The sequence below is a fragment of the Narcine bancroftii genome, unplaced genomic scaffold (assembly GCF_036971445.1).
Source record: "Narcine bancroftii isolate sNarBan1 unplaced genomic scaffold, sNarBan1.hap1 Scaffold_704, whole genome shotgun sequence".
In the NCBI taxonomy this organism is placed as follows: Eukaryota; Metazoa; Chordata; class Chondrichthyes; order Torpediniformes; family Narcinidae; genus Narcine; species Narcine bancroftii.
This window is the reverse complement of record NW_027212211.1, coordinates 13,604-27,006: the sequence shown is the minus strand read 5'-3', so window position 1 is coordinate 27,006 and position 13,403 is coordinate 13,604. Positions and strand designations below refer to the sequence as shown.

The window sequence follows — 13,403 nt, the reverse complement described above, 5'->3', positions numbered from 1 at the left end:
TCAAATTGATGTGTGTGTGTGTGTGTGTGTGTGTGTGTGAGCGCACGTATTTATGTGTTTATATGTATACATGTCTGTGTGTGTGTGTGTGTATATATATATATCTCACACACACACACACACACACACACACACACATATATATATATCACATACACTCATATATATCTATCTAAATATCTCTATATCTATCTATATATAGATCTATATATATCTATATTTAGTCAGTTTATGGGGTTTGATATGATACTCTGCTCCTCAGAAAGGAACAGCATGTACGTGAATGAATTTAGGTGAGTAGGGGTCCAGGCCCACCATCTTGACATCCCCTCCCGGATCCAGTGGCATGGTGAGGTTCAAGACAGCTGGGGGGAAGTTCTGTAAACACACACACATAATACATATACATATATATATATATATATTCATATTTATTGTGGTGGCTTGCCCGTGCAACAGGTAAACCAGCTCATGGAGTTACGGGCAAGTCTGCAGTAGATATGAGCACCGAATTCATGGCAAGCCCACAGCCTGCCGGCTGACGTCATAAAGGCCCCAGGAGTCACAAGCATCATCAGGTTCTGAGGGATTTAAACACATGCGAGAGTTCTATTAAAGTCAGTTGGTTCAACTCACTCTCATCTCTGCATGGTTCTTTCACTTGCTGTGTGCCTAGTGCAACTACAATGGTGACCCTGATGGTCCAAACAGCATTTGGACCCAACGATGACCATCCCAAGCACACAGAATTCAGTTTCACTGAAACTGCTGACTTTCTGGACCTTGGAGCCACAGGTCTGGTTTGAACAGGTTGAAGCCCAATTCTCAGATTCCACAAAGTATTACTATGTGGTTGGGTTCACTTGACCAGGAAGTAGCAGGTTACATCATTGACTTCCTACAACAGCCACCAGTTGTGGACAGGTATGAAACAATCAAGGCACTCCTGATCCGTACTTTTGGCTTCTCTAGCCGTGACCATGCAGTGTGGTTGCTCCACATGGATGGCCTAGGCGATTGAGCGCCATCAGCCTTAATGAACGAGGTGCTGGCACTAGCAGATGGCCATAACCCATGTTTACTTTTTGTTTCTTGAGCAGATGCCAAAGATATATGCCTCCTCATTGTTGATGACGATTTCTGTGGCCTACGCAAAGTAGCGGCTATACAGATATTCTGTGGCGCACCCAGCAGTATGGAAGGGCCTCCATTGACTGAGTTGCTGTATCACCTGGGCCTTCCCTACGCCACCAACAAAGCTAGTGATACCTGCAGCCGGGAGTGACACCAGTTTGAACCGTTGGTGTTCTTACTGTCAAAAGTGGGGTACAGGAACCCACCTTTCCCACCCACCCTGTTCTTTTCCGGGGAATGCCGGGGCTGGCCGTCGCTAATGGCTTCGGCAGCTGGCAACTGTGATAGGCTCCTTTACTTATGGGACCAATGCTCCGGGCAAAGGTTCCTCATAGACACAGGGGCAGAAGTTAGCATCTTGCCCCCCCCCCCCCCACCCCTTGAGCCACAACACCCATGCTGGGAAGTCAGGACCGGTGCTCTCAATAGCAGTATTCGCACATACAGCGTGCAAATCATCCCACTACAGTTTGGTTGCAGCCATTTCACTTGGTCCTTTATGCTGACAGCAGCCTTTATTGGGTGCAGATTTCCTCCAGGTGCACTGCCTCCTAGTGGATCTCAAAGGATGGTGCCTAATGAATGCCAAGACCTTCCAGATCTTCTTGATGGGTGAAGCCAAGTTACCAGCCCTACACCTGGATTCTGTGACTTTGCAGGCAACAAATTTGCCAGAGTACTAGTGGAATTCCCAACCATTATTAGGCCACAGTTCTCCACAGACCCCCCTAAGCATGATGTACACCACATTCCCACTCAAGGACAACTGCTACAAGCCCAGGCACTCAGGCTCACGCCCGAAAAACTCCACCTTGCCAAAGAGTTGTTCAGGAAAATGGAGATGGGGGATCGTCCAGCGCTCAGACAACTTGTGGGCCTCTTCGCTGCACATAGTGCCCAAGTCAGCTGGAAGATGGAGGCCATGCGGTGACTACAGAAGGCTCAATGATGCCACCATGGCCGAAAGCTACCCACAGATTCAGGACTTTGTGGCCAATTTGCATGGGGCACACATCTTCTCCAAAGTTGACCTGGACCATGGGTATCACCAGATTCCTGTCCACCCCAGCGATATCCCCAAGATGGCCCTCATCATCCCATTCAGCCTATTCGAGTTCCTGTGGATGCCTTATAGACTCAAGAACACAGCACAGATGTTTCAGCGGCTCATGGACAGTGGAGAGTGACTTGGATTTTGACTTCATCCACTTGGATGATATCCTGATCACCAGCCACTCACACCAAGAGCATTTGATGCACTTGCACGAACTCTGCCACTGCCTGAGTGAATACAGCCTGGCCATCAACCCTGCTAAGGGCCAGTTCAGGCTGTCGGTCATTGATTTCCTTGGTCAATGCATCGACCGGCATGGAGCGGCTCCCTTGCCGGCAAAAGTCGAGGTCATATGCCAGTTTTCCAGGCCCAGTACAGTCAAGGGCCTAGAGGAGTTTGTGGGCATGATCAACTTTTACCATCGATTCCTACTGTCAGCGGCCCAAATCATGCGACCCCTGTTTGGCCTGATGCCTGGCAAGGCCAAAGAAATCATTTACTTGGGACATGGAGTTAGCAACAGCTTTTGAGCAGGCCAAGGACACCCTTGCAAATGCCACCTTCCTGGTACCCCTACAGGTAGACGTGCCCACAGCCCTCATGGTTGATGCTTCCAACTCAGCAGTCAGTGGCATGCTGGAACAACTAATTGAGGGTCAGTGGAAACTGCTCGTGTTCTTCAGCCGACACATGTGACGCCTGAAGCTGAAATACAGCGTCTTTGACTGGGAGCTGCTAGCCCTCTACCTCACCATCCGACACTTTTGGTATTTCTTGGGAGGGGCAGGAGTTCATGGTCTTCACAGACCACAAATCCCTCACCTTTCCATTCACCAATGTGCTGGATCCATGGTCGGTAGGGCAGCAACGCCACCTGTCGTACATCTTAGAATATCTTTTCTTTCTTTGGCTTGGCTTCGCGGACGAAGATTTATGGAGGGGGTAAAAAGTCCACGTCAGCTGCAGGCTCGTTTGTGGCTGACCAGTCCGATGCGGGACAGGCAGACACGATTGCAGCGGTTGCAAGGGAAAATTGGTTGGTTGGGGTTGGGTGTTGGGTTTTTCCTCCTTTGCCTTTTGTCAGTGAGGTGGGCTCTGCGGTCTTCTTCAAAGGAGGCTGCTGCCCGCCAAACTGTGAGGCGCCAAGATGCACGGTTTGAGGCGTTATCAGCCCACTGGCGGTGGTCAATGTGGCAGGCACCAAGAGATTTCTTTAGGCAGTCCTTGTACCTTTTCTTTGGTGCACCTCTGTCACGGTGGCCAGTGGAGAGCTCGCCATATAATACGATCTTGGGAAGGCGATGGTCCTCCATTCTGGAGACGTGACCCATCCAGCGCAGCTGGATCTTCAGCACCACTGTCAAACACATTTCTGGAAAAAAACGTCATGCCGACACACTGTCTCACATGTCCATCCCTGTCCCCAGGTTATAAAAGTTAAAACCTTGTGTTTTTAAATTCTTAGTTAATTTTGTGCCTGTCTCTTTAAGAAAAGTATTGTTTGTAGTGTTACCATAGTGACTATGATGTAATAATCTTGTAATATCCATGCAGACTAAGAGCATGCATCTCATTCTTCAATGAACTATGAAGGGGATGTGATCTCAAGATAATTTTCTTTGAATTTATTTTATTTCTTCTTGTATATCTCTTTAAAGTTGAATATTGCTATATCTTTAAATACAGTATATGCTTTGTTTATCCATCGTTATGAAAATCTTAATGCAAAGTTATGCAAAAGTTTATCTATTTTATCAATGATTTAAAGCTACATAAAGCTGTAGTTACAAAGTTTGGTTTATTAGATTAATAAGATAGTAATTCAGAAAATTGTAGCCCACGTTGCCTTGAAGATGACACGTTTTGAAATTAGGAAATACTAGAACCTGAAAAGTGTTGTCTATATTTTGATTTAAAAAAAATTAATTGTGAAATTTGTTTGGAAGAAAAGCTTGTAAAATTTGTGTGAAGAACTTACAGCTAGATTTAAAGCAAAAGGCATCTACACAACAGTAGAATATGTGCAATTTGAAATTGAGCCAAGGTCTGGCCAGACACCTGTGACCTTGAAGAGATGAGAAAGCTTGTATGCATGACAGATGCTTGTTCACAGATTCAACACAATTCAGCCAGCAAAAATACTCTTAAAGGGACCACATAAGATACAAATTTGTTTATGTTCCCAGGAAGCAGAGGAAGCCAGGTTGCAGTGTGAAGAAACCAAGATGGATAAGAAGAAGTCTCATCAGGCTGAAGACCTCAAGCAAAGAGCTCTTCTCAAAGAAATGTTTAGTTGTGAGTTGAGCCAGCAAGGCAGACCGACGACGCTCGGCAGGAGGTTGGAGCCAACCACTATAGAAGAAGCGGCTTCAACGACCAAGCAAGAAGAGGCACTGCAGATCTCATTAGCCAGCTTAAAGGTTAGTGGAACTGGAACAGATGAATGAACGTTGCAAAACCACACTGGTTCTGTACCAGCGAAATGCAGAAGATAGAGACTCAATCAGAGGTATCTGAAAGCCCAGAAGTGAATCCTACTGATAGTATTTCCAAGGTTATGAGTGCAGAAATATCTTCAAAGTCTTCAAAGGCATCTAGAGCAAGTACAGCTTCGCGAACTTCAGCATATCAGCTATGCATGCTAAGGCACAAACACTGTCATATCACAACAACAGTGGTTGAAGAAAATATACGCTTTAGAGGATTATGGAAGCTGAAATAAAGGTTCAGCAACTGAGACAAGAGGCCAAAATCAGGAATCAGTAACTAAGGCAAGAAGCTGTATTGAAGAAACAACAAATGGAGCAAGAAGAAGGTTACAAATGGCTAGTAAAGAACAAAAAAGATTATTGAATATAGAAAAGACAAAACTAGAGCTTGAGGAACAATGTGTTATGAATATGGACAGAGTCAAAGCATTAGCTCAGGCTTCTGCAAAATTTATCACTCAAAGTGAAATACCCAAAGGGCTAGCACCTAAGATTCCAGCAGATCAATGGGTACCGCAGCCACATGAAACGAGTTGACTCGAGCAAGGAACCACGGGTAGTGCTGCTAGTACTCAAATGTCAATGACCAACCCTGTGGAAAGAGCGAGTGACATTCAATCTCTCCAGAGCACACAACATAAGGATTTTCCAGAAAGGAGGGTATTTCAAAAAAGTTCAAGCACGCTAGTGGATCATACTCAACCATTGATGTCACTTCATGTTGCTGGAAAACCAGCTACAAGTCAAGGATCTCCACCAGTGCCATCACCTACATGCCAAGGATCCCCATCAATGCCATCTCAAGGTCCTACACCGATGGCACCAGTTCGAGATCCGTTTTTTCCATTTACAACATGACAACCAGTCGCAAGCCATGGTAGACAAGACAATATAATGTCACTCATACCAAAACAAAATGAAATTTCTTATATGTTAGTGCAGCAACAAGGTTCATATGGTTTTCCTAAAAAGGAAATTCCAGTTTTTAATGGAGATTCATTACAGTATCTGACATTCATGAAATCCTTTGAACATCACATTGAAAGTGATACTAAAATCACTAAAGATGGTCTTTATTACCTGGAACAGTAAACTGGAGGACGGGTGAAGGAGTTAGTCAAAGTTGCCAACATATGAATCCAGACCAAGGTTTTAAAAGGGCAAAAGAATTGATGTGTCATCATTGTGGAGATGAACATAAAATCGCAAGGGCCACATCGACAAGATGCTTTCTTGGTCAGCAATAAAATCAGAGGACACAAAGACTTTACAAGCATATGCACTCTTTCTGAGAGGATGTAGTAATGCAATGGGAAGTAGTGTACATTTGCAAGAGCTGAATTTGCTTGCTAATTTGTTGATTATTGTCAACAATAGGATGAAGGATTTACAGAGAACCAAAATTGCAGAGCTTAAGATGCTTCCTGAAAGGGAAGCCACTTTTGAGGATGATGTACAATTCTTGGAATGGTATGTATATGTTAACACTGTACCAGTATTTCAAAATATTAAGGATAATTCAAAAGTTCCTAAAGATGTAAAGAAGTCTAAATCATCGTCTCAACAGAAACCAAAGGGAAGAACCATTGTTACTGCTGTATCAGATACAAACACAAGATAGACCAAGGAAACAATAGAAAAAGATCAGATTGTTCAAGAAAGCTGTATGTACTGCAAAGATAAGCATGCTTTAGAAAAAAGTTCAAAATTGGAGAAAAAGTCAGATGATGAGAAATTAAACTTTTAAAAAAAAGAATGGAATATGTTTTGGTTGTTTGTGTAAAGGACACATCAGCAAAACTTGTAATAAGCGACTCAGTGTGATATATGCAGTTTAAAGCATCCCAAGTTACAGCAAACTCAATGAGGTAAAGTTGAGAAGGAAGTCAAACAACTGGATCCAAGACTAATGTGACAGTCAAAGAGAGTGCCTCAGCCTCGGTTCAGTCAAATAGTCTTACTGGGGCCGCTGTCAAAGCACTCTCGATAGTTAGTTCCTTAACAGGTTAAAGCTAAAAATGGAAGCTTCATATTGAAGACCTACACATTTCTTGATCCTGGAAGTACCACATCATTTTGTAATGTTGAATTAATTAATAAACTTAATTTTCATGGTAAAAGATCACAAATCTTGTTGAAGACAATGAATGATGAAAGGAACATTGAAACTAATATATTTTCAGGTTTACAGATTGCTGAATTGAATAGCAATGAATTTTGCAATCTTGCAAGTGTATATACTCAGAAGACTATGCCTGTGAATAAAGATAATATTCCCTATCAGGATGATATCAAACAGTGGGATCATCTAAAAGACATTTGCTTACCAAAGATTGATGCCACAATCGAGATGTTAATTGGATTAGATGTACCAAAAGCTCTCAAACCTCTAGAAGTAATAAGGAGTCAAAAATGACAGACTTTATGCTGTGAGTACGTTGCTTGGAGGGACAATTAATGGACCATTAGGAGGAAAAATGAATAATGATCAGAAGTCATCAAATGTAAATGTCAACAGAATTTCAGTTGTCATACTTAATGATCTGTGGGAACAACAGTTTAAAACTGATTTTCCTGAATGTCTCAAAGATAATCAAGAACCTTCGAAGGAGGACAAGCAGTTTCTGGATTTAGTTTCAAATTCTGTTAAACTTGTTGATGGTCATTACTGTATTGCATTACCTTGGAATAAAATAGAAATTTATCTGCCAGACAATAAAATAATTACAGAACAGCGTATGTTGAATTTGATAAAAAATTCAAAAGAAATTCTTCCTTTCATTTGGAATATACCAATGTCATGTTGGACATGATAACCAAGGGTTATGTGGAAAAGGTATCTGAAGATATATTGGAACGTAAAGATAGTAGAAAATAGTATTTACCTCATCATGGAGTTAAACATCCACAAAAGGAGAAACTACATGTAGTATTTGATTGTGAAGCATCATTTCAAGGAGTTTCATTGAATTCTAAACTTCTACAAGGTCCAGACTTAACCAGTACTTAATAGGTGTTCTGATGAGATTTTGTAAAGAACCTATTGTAATTGCTGCAGATATTGAAGTGATGTTTCATCAAGTGAAAGTGCCATCAGAAGATTTTGATTTTCTACTATTGTTATGGTGGCTTAATGGCCATTACAGGAAAGACATGATTAATTACAGAATGACATTTCATCTATTTGAATCAACTTTGTCACTAAGTTGTGCAAATTTGTCTCAAACTATGAACTTCAAGAATAATTTCTATTGCTGATTAATTGTTCTTAAAAGAGAGCTGTAATAAGGGGGTTTCTTCCTTACGAAATGGATTAGCAACAGTCGAGATGTGTTGGCTGTCTGAGGTGCAAGGAATAGTCTGTGAAATTGTGTACTTTGTCTACCTGTTGATAGAATGTTGGGAGTAAAATGTGTGTTCAATCTGATGTTTTCAATTGCAAAATTGTTTTGAAAGAATGACCTTTAACAAGAAGAAGTATTCTTTCGATCGTAAGCTCAATATACGAACCTATGGGAATATTGGCACCGGTAGTATTAATTATTAACAAAATTCTGCAAGAATTGTGAAGAAGGAAATTTGGATTCCATCGCACAAGATTGGAGCATTTGGATTGAGAGTCTTGAAATGTTAGAAAGTTTTTAAGTCAACAGATGTTTTAAACCTACAGACTTTGGAATTGCCACATCTGTGCAGTTACACAATTTTGTTGGCAGAAACGAAGGTGGTTTTGGTAATGTCAGTTATTTACTACTCCAAAAGAGCAAGTACATTGTGGATTTGTAATGGGAAAAGCCTGATTGGCTCCATTAAATCCAGTCACCATATCTCAAATGGAATTGACTGCTGCTACTCTGGTGAGCAAAATGGACACTACATTAAGAAGAGATTTACAGATGGAGTTAGCAGATTCTATGTTTTGGACTGATAGTGCATCAGTGCTTAAATACATTAATAACAAAACCATGAGGTTTCAAACCTTTGTAACAAACAGAGTTAATGAAATTGAAAAGGTTTTGCCTGCTAATCAATGGAGATATGTTGAAAAAGTGGATAATCCGTCTGATATGGCTTCACGAGGATCAAACACTTGGGTGTCCGGTCCTCATTTTCTTTCGCAATCTCAAGAAGAATGGCCTCAAAATCCAGAAGAGTTAAAAGAAATTTCAATGGAAGATCCAGAAATCAAAAACACAAATGTGAATACTATTCAAATATCTAATGAGAATTATCTGATCACTCAATCAATTTGCTATCACACTTCGTGGTTTCATTTGAGAAAAGCAGTAGCATGGATTCTTAGGTTAAAAACTATGTTTTTAAATCTTATCAAGAAAGAGAATCTGAAGACTTGAAAGAGCTGTTATCTAACAGTTAGGTAAATGCTGAATTGGAGATAATTCATTTTTGTTAAAAAAAAAGGATTTGATAATGAGATATCAAAATTGAAGAAGAATCTGAATGTTACAAAAACAAGTTGTGTTTACAAGCTAAATCCTATTCTTGTAGATGATGTATTGAGAGAAGGAAGAAGATTGGAAAAAGCAACAATGCAAGAAGTGAAACATCCAATTAGCTAAGGAATTTCATATTTCTGTTTGATTGTTCGACATATATATGAGAAAACAGGCCATGGTGGTTGTAATCATGTGTTATCAGAATTACGCCAGAAATATTGGATACTTGGTACTTCAACAATGACCAAAAGAATTATATAAATATGTGTTAATTGCTGACGTGCAAATGCTAAACTTGGACACAACAAATGCCAGATTAAAACCAAGACTGGTTACTTAAATAGACATATTACTAAAATCTGTCTTTAACAAGAAGCAGAAAATTTCGATTTCTAATCTTAAACTTACCATATTTACTTTTGTATCTGTAATGGTAATTATTATGTATTAGCCATTAATGTCTATTATAATAATTAGAGGCCAGAATATAAAAGTTAAATCCTTGAGTTTTTGATTTTTAGTTAATTTTGTGCTTGTATTGTTTGTAGAATTACCATAGTGACTATGATGCAATATGTCGTAATATCCATGCAGACTAAAAGCTTACATCTCACTCTTTGACGAACTATGAAGTGGACATGAGCTTGAGATAATTTTCTTTGAATTCATCTTATTTCTTCTTGTATATCTCTTTAAAGTTGAATATCATTATATTTTAAAATACAGTATATGCTTTGTTTATCCATCGTTACAAAAATCTTAATGCGAAGTTATGCAAAATGTTTATCCATTTTATCAATGAATTAAGCTACATAAAGCTGTATTTACAAAGTTTGGTTTATTGAATTAATAAGATAGTAATTCAGAATATTGTAGCCCACGTTGCCTTGAAGATGACATGTTTTCAAATGAGAAAATACTAGAACCTGGAAAGTGTTGTCTATATTTTGATTTTAAAAAATTAATTGTGAACTTTGTTTGGAAGAAAGGCTTGTAAAATTTGTCTAAAGAACTTACAGCTAGATTTAAAGCAAAAGGCATCTACACAACAATAGAATATTCCAGAAGCCTTTGGGAACATGTCTGTGAATTGTGCAATTTGAAATTGAGCCAAGGTCTGCCCAGACACCTGCGACCTTGAAGAGATAAGAAAGCTTGTGTGCATGTTCACAGATTCAAGACAATTCAGCCAGCAAAAATACTCTTAAAGGGACCATATAAGATACAAATTTGTTTATGTTCCCAGGAAGCAGGGGAAGCCAGATTGCAGTGTGAAGAAACCATGGTTTAGCCCACCTGTCCATTCGGGCAACTATCCAACTGGTGTTGGATAGATTTGCTTGTCATGGCCTACACAAGCAGGCTGGGCACTAGGCCAGGACATGCAAACACTGCCAGACCTCCAAAGTCTAAAGGCATATGAAGGCCTTCCCTTCAACCCAATGCACAGGAGGTTTGAGCATATCCATGTGGACATCGTCGGTCTGTTGCTGGTCTCCTGGGGCGGGGGGGGGGTGTGGCAAGATACCTGTTCACCATGGTCAACAAGTTCACCAGGTGGCCAAAAGCCATACCACTCGCCAATATGTCCACGGAGTCCTGCTTCAGTGCCCTCAATGCAAGCTGGGTTGCATGATTTGGCCAGCCTACCAACATCACCTCAGATAGGGGGTCGCAGTTCACTCCAGCCTATGGTCAGTGCTGGCACAGCTACTTGAACTCAGCTGCACCATACCATGGCCTACTATCCACAGTCCAACTGTCTGGTAGAGCGTATCCACTGGCACCTGAAATTGGCTTTGATGGCACACCTCCAAGGTCTGGATAGGATGGATGAGCTCCCATGGGTGTTTCTTGGCATCCGTGCAGCTCCCAAAGAAGATCTAGCTATGTCTTTGGCAGAGTTGGTATTTGGCACTCTACTGACAGTTCCAGGCATTTGTGCCAGCGGCCCCTGGCATAGAGGAGACACCCGCGGCAGTGCTCACAAGACTCTGAGAGAAGGTAGGAACACTAGCTCCTGTCCCAACCTCGTCACAGCCCAACACCTTCCTTTGTACCCAAAGACCTCCAGGAATGCGACTTCATCTTCGTCCGCAGGGGAATGCTCCACTCCAGTGGCTGTATGGGCCATACAAGGTGGTGCATCAGAATGGAACCAGATGAATCCCCGATGTTAGTAACCATGAGGAGATCTTACCACCATTGGCCACCTCAAGCCAGCACACCTAGACTTGGTATACCCTATGTCTGTGCCACCCCCATGCCACCAAAGGCTAAAGATATGTTGGCTGTGGACTCCACACCTCCTAATGCCTGTTCTGGGGGGGGGATTGCCTGTGATGGCTCACCCATGCAACAGACGAACTGGCTCATAGAGTCATGGGCAATTCCATGGCAGATCTGTCTGAGAGAGCTCCAGGCGCAGGGCAAGCCCACAGCCTGGTGGCTGATGTCATAAAGGTCCCAGGAATCGCAAGCATCATTGGGATTTGTGGGATTTAAGCATGTGCGAAAGTTCTATTAAAGTCAGTTGGTTCAACTCACTTTGAACTGTATGGCTCCTTTGCTTGCCACGTGCCTAATGTAGAAGGGGCCATGGCAAATGCAGGGCAAATAGAGGAGATACGGGTAAGGGCTGAATTGATGGCAGTAGAGGGGAAGTCATGTTTTCTTAAGAAAGAGGACTTGGATGTTCTGGAATGAAAATCCTCATCCTGGGAGCAGATACAATGGAGGCGAAGGAATTGAGAGAAAGGAATAGGGGACAGGGTACAAAATGTAGTTGAGGTAGTTGTGGGAGTTAATAGCTTTGTCGAAAATATCTGTGGAGGTGGAGACAGAGAGATCGAGAAAGGGGAGAGTGCTTCCAGAGATGAACCAAGTGATTTTGAGGATGGGGTGAAAGTTAGCAGCAAAGTGGATAAAGTTGATGAGCTCATCCTGGGTGCAGGAGGCAGCACCAATGTAGTCATCAATGTAGTGGAGAAAGAGTTGAGGCATCTGATGCTTTGTGACTAAGCCCTCAGGGCCAAAATATTGGTTATCTTTTACTTTCTATAGATGCTTTTTGACCTGTTGAGTTTCTACATCACTTTTGTGTATTGCAAAAGTTTCTTCCAGGCGAGGCAGAGCTTTACAGACACATCGTCCAATCTAATCTACTGAATTCAGCGTACACAGTGTGGCCTCCTCTTTATCGTTGATACCAAATGCAAATTGGGTGCCCACCTACTTTCTGTTTTCTGTGTCTAAAATTGAGCTTCCTGTCACCAACCATTTAAATTCCCCAAACCATTCTGGCAGTAATAATGACTTTTCATGGTCTCACCCATGGTCAGGGTGAGGCTAAACGTAAACATGAAGAACAACACAACATATTCCTTATATTGATGAAGGGTTCAACTGTTCTTTTTCTTCCACTGATGCTGTTCGACTCACTGAGTTCCTCCAGCAGATTGTTATTTAATGCAGTTGTTGTTTATCTCCCATTTAGACTGATGGTTCAGCAGCTCTTCAGTATTCCTCTTAAGTGTCCGGCTGGATTTTGAGCAGAAGTTACTGGAAAGAAGCTACAACTTTCCAAATATGCAGTCAAGCGGGGATGATGCGATGAATGCTATTATTTTCTGGTAAATCTGCTCTTTCGTGAATTCTCCCAACATAAGCATTGCCAGGATTTCAAGGTCTTTTAGGTAAATACCTGTGGTGAACAGCAGTACACTCATTAATCTGGCTCCATCCCACCCTGGGACTGTACCTGTGGCTCCTCCCTCTTGATCCTGCATAAAAGCTCCAACACCATAACCCCTCCTCAGAAAGCCTGGATCACAGCCCAGGATGAGTAAATAAAAGACTAAAGTTCCGTAACTCTAGTCTTTTGAGTTATTGATAGCGCCTCAGTACCATAAGAAGACTTACTCTGGAGTAAGTACCATTTCTCACTCACGTGCAGAAGAATTCTGGAGTCAGCAAACAGAGGCTGGTAATCTGCCTGAGACAGAACACCAACAACCAGTGACTGGTGGGGAGTGGGGAGGGGAATGAGACTCTGTAATTTTAAAATACTATTTTGTATGATGTATATAATAATGTTCTATATGAGTCTTGGAAAAATAAAAAATAAAGTATTAAAAAAAAAGCAACCAATGTCCGAGGACCCGAAATGCACAGGAAGCAGGGGTTAATGGCAGCTCCGCAGTATTCAGCTCATCTGAAAAGTGTTTTATTTGAATCAATGTGTTTAAGGGTAAGAGGGTCTAAAAGTAT

The 13,403-nt window shown here is 41.6% G+C and overlaps 1 long non-coding RNA gene across 2 annotated transcripts; it reads left to right on the top strand.

Annotated features, from left to right (window-relative positions):
• Positions 1 to 636: 636 nt before the first annotated feature.
• Positions 637 to 13,004, top strand: LOC138751109 (uncharacterized). 2 transcript variants are annotated; one of them, XR_011349715.1, is made up of 3 exons: positions 637 to 924; positions 9,187 to 11,765; positions 12,631 to 13,004. It is a non-coding gene; the product is annotated as an uncharacterized lncRNA (long non-coding RNA). The 2 variants fall into 2 exon arrangements; XR_011349714.1 differs by lacking the exon at positions 637 to 924 and having other exon boundaries at positions 8,089 to 11,765.
• The last annotated feature ends 399 nt before the right edge of the window (positions 13,005 to 13,403 follow it).